Here is a 15880-nt window from a genome sequence, read left to right on the forward strand (position 1 = left end):
TCTCTATAAGTAGGACCTTTTACTATTGTATTTTCATCTTTGGATTATTTTAGATCCTTTGATCATCTTTGGACATCTAGTTCTTAGATCATTGGGAGGCTGGCCATTCGGCCATGCCTAGACCTTGTTCTTATGTATTTTCAACGGTGGAGTTTCTACACACCATAGATTAAGGTGTGGAGCTCTGCTGTACCTCGAGTATTAATGCAATTACTATTGTTCTTCCATTCAATTCCCTTATTCTTGTTCTAAGATATCACTTGTTCTTCAACTTGATGAATGTGATGATCCGTGACACTCATCATCATTCTCACCTATGAACGTGTGACTGACAACCACCTCCGTTCTACCTTCGATTGGGTGAATATCTCTTGGATTCCTGATTGCGCGATGCATGGTTGATCGCCTGACAACCGAGTGCTCGCCTGACAACTGAGCCAACCATTCCGTGAGATCAGAGTCTTCGTGGTATAGGCTAGAACTGATGGCGGCATTCAAGAGAATCCGGAAGGTCTAACCTTGTCTGTGGTATTCTGAGTAGGATTCAATGATTGAATGACTGTCACGTGCTTCAAACTCCTAGCAGGCGGGGCGTTAGTGACAGACGCAAAAGAATCGCTGGATTCTATTCCGGCCTGACCGAGAACCGACAGATGATTAGCCATGCTGTGACAGAGCATAGGAACATTTTCACTGAGAGGATGGGAGGTAGCCACTGACAACGGTGAAACCCTTGCATAAGCTTGCCATGGAAAGGAGTAAGAAGGATTGGATGAAGACAGTAGGAAAGCAGAGAGACGGAAGGGAAGGCATCTTCATGCGCTTATCTGAAGTTCCTACCAATGAATTACATAAGTACCTCTATCTTTATCTTTGTGTTTTATGCGTCTATCACTATATCCATTTGAGTTTGCCTGACTAAGATTTACAAGATGACCATAGCTTGCTTCATACTAACAATCTCCGTGGGATCGACCCTTACTCGCGTAAGGTTTATTACTTGGACGACCCAGTGCACTTGCTGGTTAGTTGTGCGAAGTTGTGTTAATGCCATGGTATTGAACACCAAGTTTTTGGGGTTCATGACCGGGGATTATGAGAGTTGTGAAAAGTATTGTTCACAATTTCGCGCACCAGCAACCATGCCTCGTGAACCAAGAGGCCAAGAGATACACACTCAAGCTCTTACAGATAGAACAGAAGTGGTTGTCAGGCATGCGTTTATAAGGGAGGGTGATGATGAGTGTCACGGATCATCACATCCATCAGGTTGAAGTACGAGTGAATATCGTAGAACAAGAATAAGCGTGAATTGAATAGAAAAACAATAGTACTTTGCATTAATTCATGAGGAACAGCAGAGCTCCACACCTTAATCTATGAGGTGTAGAAACTCTACCGTTGAAAATACATAAGTGATGAAGGTCTAGGCATGGCCGAATGGCCAACCCCCAAAACGTGATCAAGAGATCAAAAGTGATCCAAAGATAGTCTCAAAAATGATCTAAAGATATGAATACAATAGCAAAAGGTGCTATTTATACTGAACTAGTAAACTAGGTTTACAGAAAATGAGTAACTAAGTGTAGATAGTGCAGAAATCCACTTCCAGGGCCCACTTGGTGTGTGTTTGGGCTGATCATTGAAGCTTTCACGTGCATAGGCTCTTCTTGGAGTTTAAATGCCAATTTTGGTGCCAGTTTGGGCGTTTAACTCCAGCTTTGGTGCCAGTTACGGCGTTTTACGCCAAAAAAGGGCCTCTGACCGGTGTTTTGACGCCAGTTTGAATGATCAAATCTCGGGCAAAGTATGAACTATTATACATTGCTGGAAAGCCCAAGATGTCTACTTTCCAACGCAATTGAGAGCGCGCCAATTGGTCTTTTGTAGCTCTGCAAAATCCACTTCGAGTGCAGGGAGGTCAGAATCCAACAGCATCTTCAGTCCTTTCTCAGTCTCTGAATCAGATTTTTGCTCAAGTTTATTAGTTTCAGCCAGAAAATACCTGAAATCACAGAAAAATACTAAAGTCCAAAAATGTGATTTTTACATAAAAACTAATAAAAATATACTAAAAAGTAACTAAAACATATTAAAAACTATGTAAAAATAATGCCAAAAAGCGTATAAATTATCCGCTCATCAGTACTATAGTTAGAAAATAATTAAGATCTTAGGTCAAGGTGCAGTCTTTTTTCTGAAAAGGTTTTTTAATGAGGTGCTGGGCTAAGATCTACAAAATTGCCCGACTTAGAAGGGTAAGCACTCATATGTGTATAGTCCTATTTATATTCCTATTTTGTATTTGAATAAAGTTTTTCAGATTTCCTAAAAAGTTTCCTACCAGGACGCATTAATCTAAGCTCATAAAAATGCAAAAATTCATCGTCCGATCACAAAGAGGTCTGCAAGGTGTAAACCAAATTCATCGTCCGATCACAAAAAGGTCGGCAAAGTGAAAACCAAATTCATCGTCCGATTACAAAGAGGTCGGCAAGGTGAAAACCAAATTCATCGTTCGATTACAAAGAGGACGGCATTGTGAAAGCGAGAAAAGTAGATTAATGCAAGAAGTTATAAAAAGTAATCCATAAAAAGTGACCTGACGAGGTCTTACTAAAAATGGATTACTAAAAATAACTTAGCCAGGCCCGACAGAGAAGTCAGACCAATGAAAGGATCACTAAAAAGGGACGAAGACATCTCGTAATGGCCAAAGAAAGGCCAGGAATGCTTTGTTAAAAGGTACAAAGTCTTGAAAAAGACACTACTTAAAAAGCAAGCGCACAAAGCAAAATGGCGCTAAAAAGTCATCCAAACAAACTATAAAGAAAAGGTTCCCCTTGGAACACTACCTAAAAAGTTGGTGGAACATGACTGAAAAGCGTAAGACAAAGAGGTCGCGCAAGCCCAGGGACAACATCAAAGAAAGGAGAAGGCCAAAAAGGTAGAAAAATAACCTAAAGCTCAAAAACGTGTGCTTAAAGGGACACAGCTCTGCCCAAAAAGCTATGACTCCACGACAAGGCTATCCAAATTGTTCGGACAAACTAAAAAGTTCCTACAAGAACACTAAAAAGTTGTCAGTCAAGTTAGCCCCAAGTATCACCTCGCCCAAACAAAAAATAGACAAAACAAGAAATGATCAAAAAGAGGCCGGACAGAAAAGTACCAACTCTCTATAAAAATCCGCAAAAAGGTGCAAAGGTATGATCAACATATCAGAGAAACATATCCATCAGAAAAAACATTAGACTCAAAAGGCCACCTAAAAGGCAGCCTCAGAGTTGAAAAGTGTTTTGTTTTTGCTAAATAAAATTGCATAGAAGCAACCAAGTGTCAGAAAAGCCAACCATGTAAAAAAGTTACAAAAAAATCCAAAGTTTAAAAGTCCACAAGCCGGACTATAATGCAAGTGCAGAAAAGTTATAAAGGAGTCAAGTCCTCCCCAGTAGAAGCATCCTTTGCTGAACTGGGAAGAATGGTCGAGATTGGAACAGCATCAACAGTTCCATCCGGCCAGTTTAGAATTCGCACCTCTGGCTCGGGCTCCAAATTGTCGACTTCTGAAGGAATGGAGGAAGCTGAAGCTGCTGAGGCTTTCCCTGGTGGCACAAGAGGAGGACCCTCATCTTCATCATCCAGGGCTGGCACAATCTTGCCATCCTCCACTACATTATGTAGACTGCAGAGAGTCAGGTCGAGTTCAGGGGCAAAAACCCGGATTTGGGCCTTCAAGTTCTCATAAGCATCAGTCACACTATCCACTAGGTGGCTCTGAAGCTCAGCATAATCAGCCTAGGCAGACTGAATCCTCTCCCTAGCCTCCAACAGCTCGGCATAAGTGCGAGTATAGCTCTCTTTATACTTTTTCACTACTTCCTCAGCCAGGTTTGCAGCAGCCTCAGCAGCGGTAGCTCAGGATTTCTCCCTTTCCACATCTAGCTCCAGCTTAATCACCATAGCATCAAGCTCATCCTTCAAACCCTTGATTCTATTAAATTCTGACTTAGTATCCTCCATAAAGGACTTAGTCACATAGATCGGAGAATCCTGTACCGTCCGAAACAAGGCAGCATCCATATTGGCCATCTGAACACTATTGCTGGTAATGAAATCCAAGTAACGAAGGATGGACACATCATCCAGTAGATTTTGGCCATGAGGGGCAATCAGTTCATCAACAAACCCCACGCCATCAAAGTCCTTGGCATTCAAATCATAAGAACCAACAGTTTTTTGTCGTTTGGGAGGAGGACCCACAGTAGTAGGAGAGGAGGCAGCACCAGAGATCGGTTGAAGAGGGTCAGAAGGAATCACACGGACCTGAGGAATTGGAAAGACCTTCCTCGGCCCAGGAGCATCTGAGGTCAACTTCTTCGGAGGCAGTTGGGAAGATCATTCTCCAGAAGTCTTCGCTGTTAGATTCTACGCAGCTGTCGCCCTCTTAGCCCGACGATAGGCCTTCATGTAATCCGTAGACTTCACCATTTCTGAAAAAGGAAAAAAGCAAAACCATATTACAAATAAGAAAGGAATAAATCAACAAACATAAAAGGAAGCTGCGAGAAAAAGAAGTCGACCACTACCCAACTCGGCACGAAAGAGGGAAGGATCCCCCAGAAACCTCTTCGTGTCCAGGTGAGGAGGCTCTCCCCAGTTCTCCTCCAACACACCCACCAAGGCTTGTTCTAGCTCACTTAAGCTCTCCCACGAGTACTTAGTTACTACCGGGTCCTTTTGCCACAACCAAGGGAAGGTGGGTTCATCGTTTTCATCTAAAAAGAAGGGTCGAGCTCCTTCAACATCTTGGACCTTAAAGTAATAGTTCTTGAAGTCGCGAAAGGACTCATCATACATGGAAAATACTTTCTTCCCTTGAGAAGCTCGGAAAGAAATCCAAGAGGCTTTCTTCTTAGCTACCCTAGGCTTTATCAACACAAAAAGATAAAGAAAGAGAGTTTGGATAGGTCGGACACCCAATTCCTGACACAGCAGTTGTAAGATTTTTATGAAACCCCATGAGTTCGGACGGAGCGGAGAATAGGCTACATTGCAAGACCACAATAGGTTGGTTTCGAAAGTGGTAAAAGGGATGGTGATATTCAACTGACTAAAGAAGTAGTCATAAGCATAGAAAAAGGGCCGTTCACCCCGAGTTAAGGGAGGGAAACTAACCCTCTCCTCCGGGTTGGGCGACACCAACACATAGTTCTTTTCATCATCCCTATCACTACAAATCCTATGGAACCTCCTAAGTTTCATGCATTACTCGGGGTCAGCCACTTTGACACACATTAAGACGATAGAGTCTAGCCAGTCAAACATGCCGTCAATGATCTTGGTAGACATCTCAACAATATTTTTTCGAGAAGACATAGGCCAACTATCCCTATAATAAGAAAAAGAAAGAATGGATTACTATCAAAAGAGTTCGGCCAAATCGCCATAAAGGCCTAAGTAGGCCCAAACAAAAGGATGCAACCCACTCTAAAGGCGGCTGGCCTAAAAAGATAAGATGATCTCACCAAAGATAAGATAAGATAACAAACTTATCTCAAGAGGTCACTCCACACTACTATAAATACAATGGAGCACCCAGGTACAACTCATATTCTAATTCTACACAAAAATCCTGCCTAAATCATGTGCTAAGTTAAGCATCAGAGTCTCTTGCAGGTACCACCACCCTCTGGTGATGAAGGATTAGCAGCACCACTAAGTCCAACAAGTTGGACACGACAGCTCCGACCACCACTGCAGATCTCGTCCGAGATCGACCTATAGTTTCAGGTAACCCTCAGAACAGTTATCCACTACAAGAAATTAAGAACAATCAAACAATTAACAATAATGAAAATGAAATTCCTCAATGCATTAATGAAAATCAAAGTAACAAGCTCCAAATCTAAGATCCAAAGTAACTTGAGCAACAGGAACACTAAATTGAGAGTAGAAGAAGTAGATCCACAAATTGAAACAACGTAGAATTGAATTGACAACAGATCTCACCAATGGATCCAAGAGAAATTGAGAAGGAGAAAGCAAAAACCTAGAGAGAAGTTAGAGTTTTTCTCTCTAAAAGTGTAACTTCCAAAAGTAACTAACTAACAAATGCCTAAAAGATGATAACTCTTTCAATCCGTGGTCTTTTTAATCCTTTCCCGCCAGAATTCCACTCAGAATTGGGCCAAGAGCTTATTTGAAATCGCCAGGCATGTTTTCATTAAAGAATTCACGTGCGCGCATCACACGTACGCGTGGGTCACGCATGCGCATAGATCGGCTTTTGCAATCCACGCGTACGCGTCAAGCGTGCGTACGCGTCGATGAGAGTTCTGGCCAGCCACGCATATGTGTCCCTTTTTGCATGCAAATCCAAGATCCAGCTCCCATGCGTCCACGTCAGCTGCGCGTACGCGTTGGTGCCAATGCTCCAAAGCTCCATTTTTATGCTCCTTCCACTTATGGATGCTTCCTTTCTCTCTTCTAAGTCATCCTTGCCCTATAAACTCTGAAATCACTTAACAAATAAATCACGGCATCGAATGGTAATAAAAGAGGATTAAAATATAGTGTATTTGGTGTCAAAGAAGCATGTTTTCATTCATGAAGCAAAATTGGGAAAGAAACACAAAACCATGCATTTTATATGAATAAGTGTGAAAGAGTATTGCTAAAACCCCTAAATTCCATACAAGATAAACCCTAAAATTCGGGTTTATCTATGAGTCCACCAAGATTTGCTTCCAGAGATACATCAGCCAATCCAGGGGATGGTCGCACCTGTAAGACAGAGGTTTCTTACAGAGGTTATCGATACATACATTGGCCAGAGAGAGCCTTACTTGTAAGACAGAGATTGCTTACAAAGGTTATGTTTGCAAACATCGGCTCAAGAGAGTCGCACCTGTAAAACAGAGGTTGCTTACAGAACAAAACTCGGACAAAGGTTGCTGAGTTACGTCGGGAGCGGGTCGAAACCTACAAATGAGCTCATTACCTGCACTAGGGATAGACATGCATCATACTTGTTTGTACATATTTGTTTGTGAGTGTGTTTTCTATGATTGTGTGTGCTTGTAATTGGGTTTTGTGTTCTACAATTGTTGAATTGGCTCGTACTTTGTTAACTATTGTTACTGACCAAGTATATATAAAATGAATATAACTATACACCCCAACCCTACTAAGAACTCCCCAGTTCTTACCCGCAATTTCCACCCTTTTCAGCTACAGGTGCGAAGGCTTAGTGTGGAACTACAAAAGCATAGAAGATTCTATTTACAAGTTGAGTTGTTTGATTTTATTTTTCCCTCATCATTTATTTTTTTAGTTTTTAGAGGGGTATAAATTGTGTTTGAGGATCTTGAAATAAGTCTATTGGTGCACGAAATTATGATCATCAATGGCGCCATCAACATGGTACGCTCAATTGCAATCTCAACTCTTTATCACAACTTGGCACAACTAACCAGCAAGTGCACTGGGTCGTCCAAGTAATAAACCTTATGCGAGTAAGGGTCGATCCCACGGAGATTGTTGGTATGAAGCAAGCTATGGTCATCTTGTAAATCTCAGTCAGGCGGATTCAAATGGTTATGGAGGATTAATGATTAAAAGATAAATAAAACATAAAATAAAGATAGAGATACTTATGTAATTCATTGGTGAGAATTTCAGATAAGCGTATGGAGATGCTTTGTCCCTTCCACCTCTCTACTTTCCTACTGTCTTCATCCAATCCTTCTTACTCCTTTCCATGGCAAGCTGTATGTTGGGCATCACCATTGTCAATGGCTACAATCCCGTCCTCTCAGTGAAAATGTTCAACGCGCTCTGTCATAGCACGGCTATTCATCTGTCGGTTCTCGATCATGTCGGAATAGAATCTAGTGATTCTTTTGCGTCTGTCACTAACGCCCCACAATCGCGAGTTTGAAGCTCGTCACAGTCATTCAATCCCTGAATCCTACTCAGAATACCACAGACAAGGTTTAGACCTTCCGGATTCTCAAGAATGGCCGCCAATGGATTCTAGCTTATACCACGAAGATTCTGATTAAGGAATCCAAGAGATACACATTCAAGCCTTGTTTGCATGTAGAACGGAAGTGGTTGTCAGGCACGCGTTCATAAGTGAGAATGATGATGAGCGTCACATAATCATCACATTCATCAAGTTCTTAAGTGCGAATGAATATCTTAGAACAAGAATAAGCTGAATTGAATGGAAAATAGTAGTAATTGCATTGATACTCGAGGTACAGCAAAGCTCCACACCTTAATCTATGGTGTGTAGAAACTCTACCGCTGAAAATACATAAGAACAAGATCTAGGCATGGCCGAGAGGCCAGCCCCCATGATCTAAGAACTAGACGTCCAAAGATGATCCGAAGATCTAAAGTGATCCAAAGATTCAAAAATACAATAGCAAAAGGTCCTATTTATAGAGAACCAGTAGCCTAGGGTTTACAGAAATGAGTAAATGACGTAAAAATCCACTTCCGGGCCCACTTGGTGTGTGCTTGGGCTGAGCATTGAAGCTTTTGTGTAGAGACTTTTCTTGAAGTTAAACGCCAGCTTTTGTGCCAGTTTGGGCGTTTAACTCCCACTTTTGTGCCAGTTCCGGCGTTTAACGCCGGGAATTCTTGAGCTGATTTGGAACGCCGGTTTGGGCCATCAAATCTCGGGAAAATTATAAACTATTATATATTGCTGGAAAGCCCAGGATGTCTACTTTCCAACGCAATTGAGAACGCGCTAATTGGATATCTGTAGCTCCAGAAAATCCACTTCGAGTCCAGGGAGGTCAGAATCCAACAGCATCTGTAGTCTTTTTTCAGCCTCTGTATCAGATTTTTGCTCGGGTCCCTCAATTTCAACCAGAAAATACCTGAAATCACAGAAAAATACACAAACTCATAGTAAAGTCCAGAAAAGTGAATTTTAAATAAAAACTAATAAAAATATAATAAAAACTAACTAAAACATACTAAAAGCATACTAAAAACAATGCCAAAAAGCGTATAAATTATCCGCTCATCACAACACCAAACTTAAATTGTTGCTTGTCCCCAAGCAACTAAAAATCAAATAGGATAAAAAAAAGAGAATATACAATGAATTCCAAAAAATCTATGAAGATCAGTATTAATTAGATGAGTAGGGCGTTTAGCTTTTTGCCTCTGAACAGTTTTGGCATCTCACTTTATCCTTTGAAGTTCAGAATGATTGGCTTTTATAGGAACTCAGAATCCGGATAGTGTTATTGATTCTCCTAGTTAGGTATGATGATTCTTGAACACAGCTACTTTATAAGTCTTGGCCGTGGCCCAAAGCACTATATTTTCCAGTATTACCACCGGATACATCCATTCCACAGACACATAACTGGGTGAACCATTTCAGATTGTGACTCAGCTTTGCTAGAGTCCCCAATTAGAGGTGTCCAGGGTTCTTAAGTGATGAGCGGATAATTTATACGCTTTTTGGCATTGTTTTTAGGTAGTTTTTAGTAAGTTTGAGCTACCTTTAGGGATGTTTTCATTAGTTTTTATGCTAAATTCACATTTCTGGACTTTACTATGAGTTTGTGTGTCTTTCTATGATTTCAGGTAATTTCTGGCTGAAATTGAGGGACTTGAGCAAATCTCTGAAAAAAGGCTGACAAAAGGACTGCTGATGCTGTTGGAATCTGACCTCCCTGCACTCGAAATGGATTTTCTGGAGCTACAGAACTCCAATTGGCGCGCTCTCAACGGCGTTAGAAAGTAGACATCCAGAGCTTTCCAGCAATATATAATAGTCCATACGTTGTTCGGGAATTGACGACGTAACTTGGCGTTGAACGCCAAGTACATGCTGCTGTCTGGAGTTAAACGCCAGAAAAACGTCATGATCCGGAGTTGAACGCCCAAAACACGTCATAACTTGGAGTTCAACTCCAAGAAAAGCCTCAGCTCGTGGATAGATCAAGCTCAGCCCAAACATACACCAAGTGGGCCCCGGAAGTGAATTTATGCATCAAATACTTACTCATGTAAACCCTAGTAGCTAGTCTAGTATAAATAGGATAAGTTACTATTGTATTAGACATCTTTGGTCTCAGTTTTGTTTTATTCTTCATCTTAGGAGACTATTGATCACATTCAGGGGGCTGGCCATTCGGCCATGCCTGAACCTTTTACTTATGTATTTTCAACGGTGGAGTTTCTGCACACCATAGATTAAGGGTGTGGAGCTCTACTGTACCTCAAGTATTAATGCAATTCTATTTTCTTTTATTCAAATCTCTCTTATTCTTATTCCAAGATATTCATTCGTACCCAAGAACATGATGAATGTGATGATTATGTGATGCTCATTATCATTCTCACTTATGAACGCGCGTGATTGACAACCACTTCCGTTCTACATGCAACAGAGCTTGAATGTGTATCTCTTAGATTCCCCAACAGAATCTTCGTGGTATAAGCTAGATAGATGGCGGCATTTATGAGGATCCGGAAAGTCTCACCTTGTCTGTGGTATTCCGAGTAGGATTCCGGTAATGAATGACTGTGACGTGCTTCAGACTCGCAAGTGCTGGGCGTTAGTGACAGACGCAAAAGAATCAAGGGATTCTATTCCAGTAGGAGCGGGAACCAACCAGTGATTAGCCGTGCTGTGACAGAGCGCGTGAGCGTAGTTTTCACTGCGAGGATGGGATGTAGCCTTCGGCCAGTGTGATGCCTCCAGACGATTAGCCATGCGAGTGACAGCCGCAGAGGACCATTTTCCCGAGAGGATTCAAAGTAGCCATCGTCAAATGGTGAACCCCTATACACAGCTTGCCATGGAAAGGAGTAAGAAGGATTGAGTTGAAGCAGTAGGAAAGTAGGCATCCCTGAGCCATACAGTATCTCCATATGCTTATCTGAAATTCCCATCAATGAATTTGCATAAGTATCCCTTTTATTATTTCTTTTTATTATTTGATTTTCTAAATTCCATAATTTTATCTGCCTAACTGAGATTTACAAGGTGACCATAGCTTGCTTCATACCAACAATCTCTGTGGGATCGACCCTTACTCGCGTAAGGTTTATTACTTGGACGACCCAGTACACTTGCTGGTTAGTTGAACGGAGTTGTGTCCACTCGTGCCAATTTCAAATTCCATAAAAGTACAACTTAAAGAATAGTGATCACAATTTCGTCCACCAAGTTTTTGGCGCCGTTGCCGGGGATTGTTCGAGTATGGACAACTGACGGTTCATCTTGTTGCTCAGATTAGGTAATTTTCTTTTCAAAAACTTTTTCAAAAATTTTTCTTTTCTTTTTCGTTTTTCCAAAAATGTTTTTCGAAAAAATTAAAATAAAAATACAAAAAAATTAGAAAATCATAAAAATCAAAAATATTTTGTGTTTCTTGTTTGAGTCTTGTGTTAATTTTTAAGTTTGGTGTCAATTGCATGCTTTTAAAATTTTTCTTGCATTTTTTTCGAAAATTCCATGCATTCATAGTGTTCTTCATGATCTTCAAGTTGTTCTTGACAAGTCCTCTTGTTTGATCTTGATGTTTTCTTGTTTTGTGTTGTTTGTTGTTTTTCATATGCATTTTTCGTTTGTTAGAGTCCATGCATTAAAGATTTCTAAGTTTGGTGTCTTGCATGTTTTCTTTGCATAAAAATTTTTTCAAAATTATGTTCTTGATGTTCATCATGATCTTCAAAGTGTTCTTGGTGTTCATCTTGACATTCATAGCATTCTTGCATGCATCTTGTGTCTTGATCCAAAATTTTCATGTTTTGGGTCATTTTTGTGTTTTTCTTTAAAAATTCAAAAATCAAAAAAATATCTTTTCCTTATTTCCCTCCAAAATTTCGAAATTTTGGGTTGACTTGGTCAAAAATTTTTAAAATTAGTTGTTTCTTACAAGTCAAGTCAAAATTTCAATTTTAAAAATCTTATCTTTTTAAAATCTTTTTCAAAAATCATATCTTTTTCATTTTTTTTATCATTTTCGAAAATTTCAAAATTATTTTTCAAAATATTTTAAAAAATCTTTTTCTTATCTTTATATCAAATTTTCGAAAAATTAGCTAACAAGTAATGCGATTGATTCAAAAATTTGAAGTTTGTTACTTTCTTGTTAAGAAAGGTTCAATTTTTAAGTTCTAGAATCTTATCTTGTAGTTTCTTGTTAGTTAAGTAATTTTAAAAATTAAATCTTTTTCAAATATCTTTTTCTTAAAAATCTTATCTTTTTATCTTATCTTTTTCAAAATTTGATTTCAAAATATCTTATCTAACTTCTTATCTTCTTATCTTTTCAAATTTGATTTTAATATCTTTTTCAATCAACTAACTAACTTTTTGTTTGTTTCTTATCTTTTTCAAAACCACCTAACTACTTTTCCCTCTCTAATTTTCGAAAATATCTCATCTCTTTTTCAAAAATTCTTTTTAATTGTTTTAAATTTTAACTTTAATTATATATTATCTTTAATTTTCGAAAATCACTAACCACTTTTTCAAAACTATTTTCGAAATTTCTCTCTCTTTTCTTCTTCTATTTAATTATTTATTTACTAACACTTCTCTTCACCTCTCTTCATCTAAGAATCCGAACTTCTTATATCCCTTGTATTTGGATTCTTCTACCCCTTTCTCCTTCTACTAACATAAAGGAATCTCTATACTGTGACATAGAGGATTCCTCTTTCTTTTCTTGTTCTCTTCTCTTTCATATGAGCAGGAACAGGGAAAAAGGCACTCTTGTTGAAATTGATCCAGAACCTGAAAGGACTCTGAAGAGAAAACTAAGAGAAGCTAAATTACAACAATCCAGAAATAACCTTTCAGAAATTTTCGAACAAGAGAAGGAGATGGCAGCCGAAAATAATAATAATAATGCAAGGAGAATGCTTGGTGACTTCACAAAGCCAACGTCCAAATTTGATGGAAGAAGCATCTCCATTCCTGCCATTGGAGCCAATAACTTTGAGCTGAAACCTCAGCTAGTTGCCTTGATGCAACAAAACTGCAAGTTTTATGGACTTCCATCTGAAGATCCTTATCAGGTTTTAACTGAGTTCTTGCAGATCTGTGAGACTGTAAAGACGAATGGAGTTGATCCTGAAGTCTACAGACTCATGCTTTTCCCTTTTGCTGTAAGAGACAGAGCTAGAATATGGTTGGATTCACAACCTAAGGATAGCCTGGACTCCTGGGATAAGCTGGTCACTGCTTTCCTGGATAAATTCTTTCCTCCTCAAAAGCTGAGCAAGCTGAGAGTGGATGTTCAAACCTTCAAACAAAAAGATGGTGAATCCCTCTATGAAGCTTGGGAAAGATACAAGCAGCTGACCAAAAGATGTCCATCTGACATGTTTTCAGAATGGACCATATTAGATATATTCTATTATGGTCTCTCTGAATTTTCAAAAATGTCACTGGACCATTCTGCAGGTGGATCTATTCACCTGAAGAAAACGCCTGAAGAGGCTCAAGAACTCATTGACATGGTTGCAAACAACCAGTTCATGTACACCTCTGAGAGGAATTCCGTGAATAATGGGATACCTCAGAAGAAAGGAGTTCTTGAAATTGATGCTCTGAATGCCATATTGGCTCAAAACAAAGTGTTGACTCAACAGGTCAACATGATCTCTCAAAATCTAAATGGGCTACAACATGCATCCAACAGTACTAGAGAGGCAGCTTCTGAAGAAGCTTATGATCCTGAGAACCCTGCCATGGCAGAGGTTAATTACATGGGTGAACCTTATAGAAACACCTATAACCCATCATGGAGAAATCATCCAAATTTCTCCTGGAAGGATCAACAAAAGCCTCAACAAGGCTTTAACAATGGTGGACGCAATAGGCTGGGCAATAGCAAGCCATATCCATCATCTTCTCAGCAACAGACAGAGAATTCTGAACAAAACACTTCTAATTTAGCCAATATAGTCTCTGATCTGTCAAAGGCCACTTTCAGTTTCATGAATGAAACAAGATCCTCCATCTGAAATTTGGAGGCACAAGTGGGCTAGCTGAGTAAGAAAGTCATTGAAACTCCTCCCAGTATTCTCCCAAGCAATACAGAAGAGAATCCAAAAGGAGAGTGCAAGGCCATTGATTTAGTCAATATGGCCGAATGCACAAGGGAGGAAGAGGACGAAAATCCTAGTGAGGAAGACCTCCTGGGACGTCCCTCAAGCAAGAAGGAGTTTCCTATTAAGGATCCAAAGGAATCTGAGGCTCATACAGAGACCATAGAGATTCCATTAAATCTCCTCCTGCCATTCATGAGCTCTGAAGACTATTCTTCCTCTGAAGAGGATGAAGATGTGACTGGAGAGCAAATTGCTCAATACTTAGGAGCTATCATGAAGCTGAATGCCAAGTTGTTTGGTAATGAGACTTGGGAAAGTGAACCTCCCTTGCTGATTAGTGAACTAGACACTTGGATTCAGAAAACTCTACCTCAAAAGAAACAAGATCCTGGCAAGTTCTTAATACCTTGTACCATTGGCACCATGAGCTTTGAAAAAGCTCTATGTGATCTGGGGTCAGGGATAAATCTTATGCCACTCTCTGTAATGGAGAAGCTGGGGATCATTAAGGTACAACCTGCCTTGTTCTCATTACAATTGGCAGACAAGTCATTGAGACAAGCTTATGGAATAGTGGAGGACGTGTTAGTAAAGGTTGAAGGCCTTTACATCCCTGCTGATTTCATAATCTTAGACACTAGGAAGGAAGATGATGAATGCATCATCCTTGGAAGACCTTTCCTAGCCACAGCAGGAGCTGTGATAGATGTCAACAGAGGTGAATTAGTCCTTCAATTGAATGGGGACTACCTTGTGTTTAAGGCACATGGCAATCCCTCTGTGACAGAAGAGAGTAAGCATGAAGAGCTTCTCTCAGTTCAGAGTCAAGAAGAACCCACACAGTCAAACTCTAAGTTTGGTGTTGTGAGGCCACAACCAAACTCTAAGTTTGGTGTTAAGACCCCATATCCAAATTCTAAGTTTGGTGTTGGGACTACACTAACATTGACCTGATCACCTTGTGGCTCCATGAGAGCCACTGTCAAGCTATTGACATTAAAGAAGCGCTTGTTGGGAGGCAACCCAATTTTATTTATCTAATTTTTATTATATTGTTATTTTGTGTTTTATTAGGTACATGATCATGAGGAGTCACGAAAAAATCAAAAAAATTAAAAACAGAGTCAAAAACAGAAGAAAAAAATTTTTCACCCTGGAGGACGCACAGGCTGGCGTTCAACGCCAGTAAGATGCATCTGGCTGGCGTTCAACGCCAGAACAGAGCACCATTCTGGCGCTGAACGCCAGAAACAAGTAACATTCTGGCGCTGAACGCCAGGAATGTGCCCAGAGAAGAAAAGATGGCGCTGAACGCCAGCAACAAGCATGAAACTGGCGTTCAACGCCAGAAACATGCTTTACATGGGCGTTGAACGCCCAGAACGTGCACCAATGGGCGTTTAAACGCCAGAATGGTGTGCCAAGGCATTTTACATGCCTATTTGGTGCAGGGATGGAATTCCTTGACACCTCAGGATCTTGTGGACCCCACAGGATCACCTCAGGATCTGTGGACCCCACAGGATCCCCACCTAATATATTCCCACCTTACCTCCTAATCCTATTTTTGTGATTTGTATTCCCCATGTCACAAAACCCAACACTCCTCACCAATCACCTCAATTTCTCTTCCCAATTACCCCTTCACCACTCACATCAATCCACTCTTCCCCATAAACCCCACCTACCTTCATAAAATTCAAAATCAATTCCCCACCCATTCCCACCCAACATGGCCGAACACCCACCCTCCCCTCTCCCTATAAATACCCTT

The sequence above is a fragment of the Arachis hypogaea genome, chromosome 8 (assembly GCF_003086295.3).
Source record: "Arachis hypogaea cultivar Tifrunner chromosome 8, arahy.Tifrunner.gnm2.J5K5, whole genome shotgun sequence".
Lineage (NCBI taxonomy): Eukaryota > Viridiplantae > Streptophyta > Magnoliopsida > Fabales > Fabaceae > Arachis > Arachis hypogaea.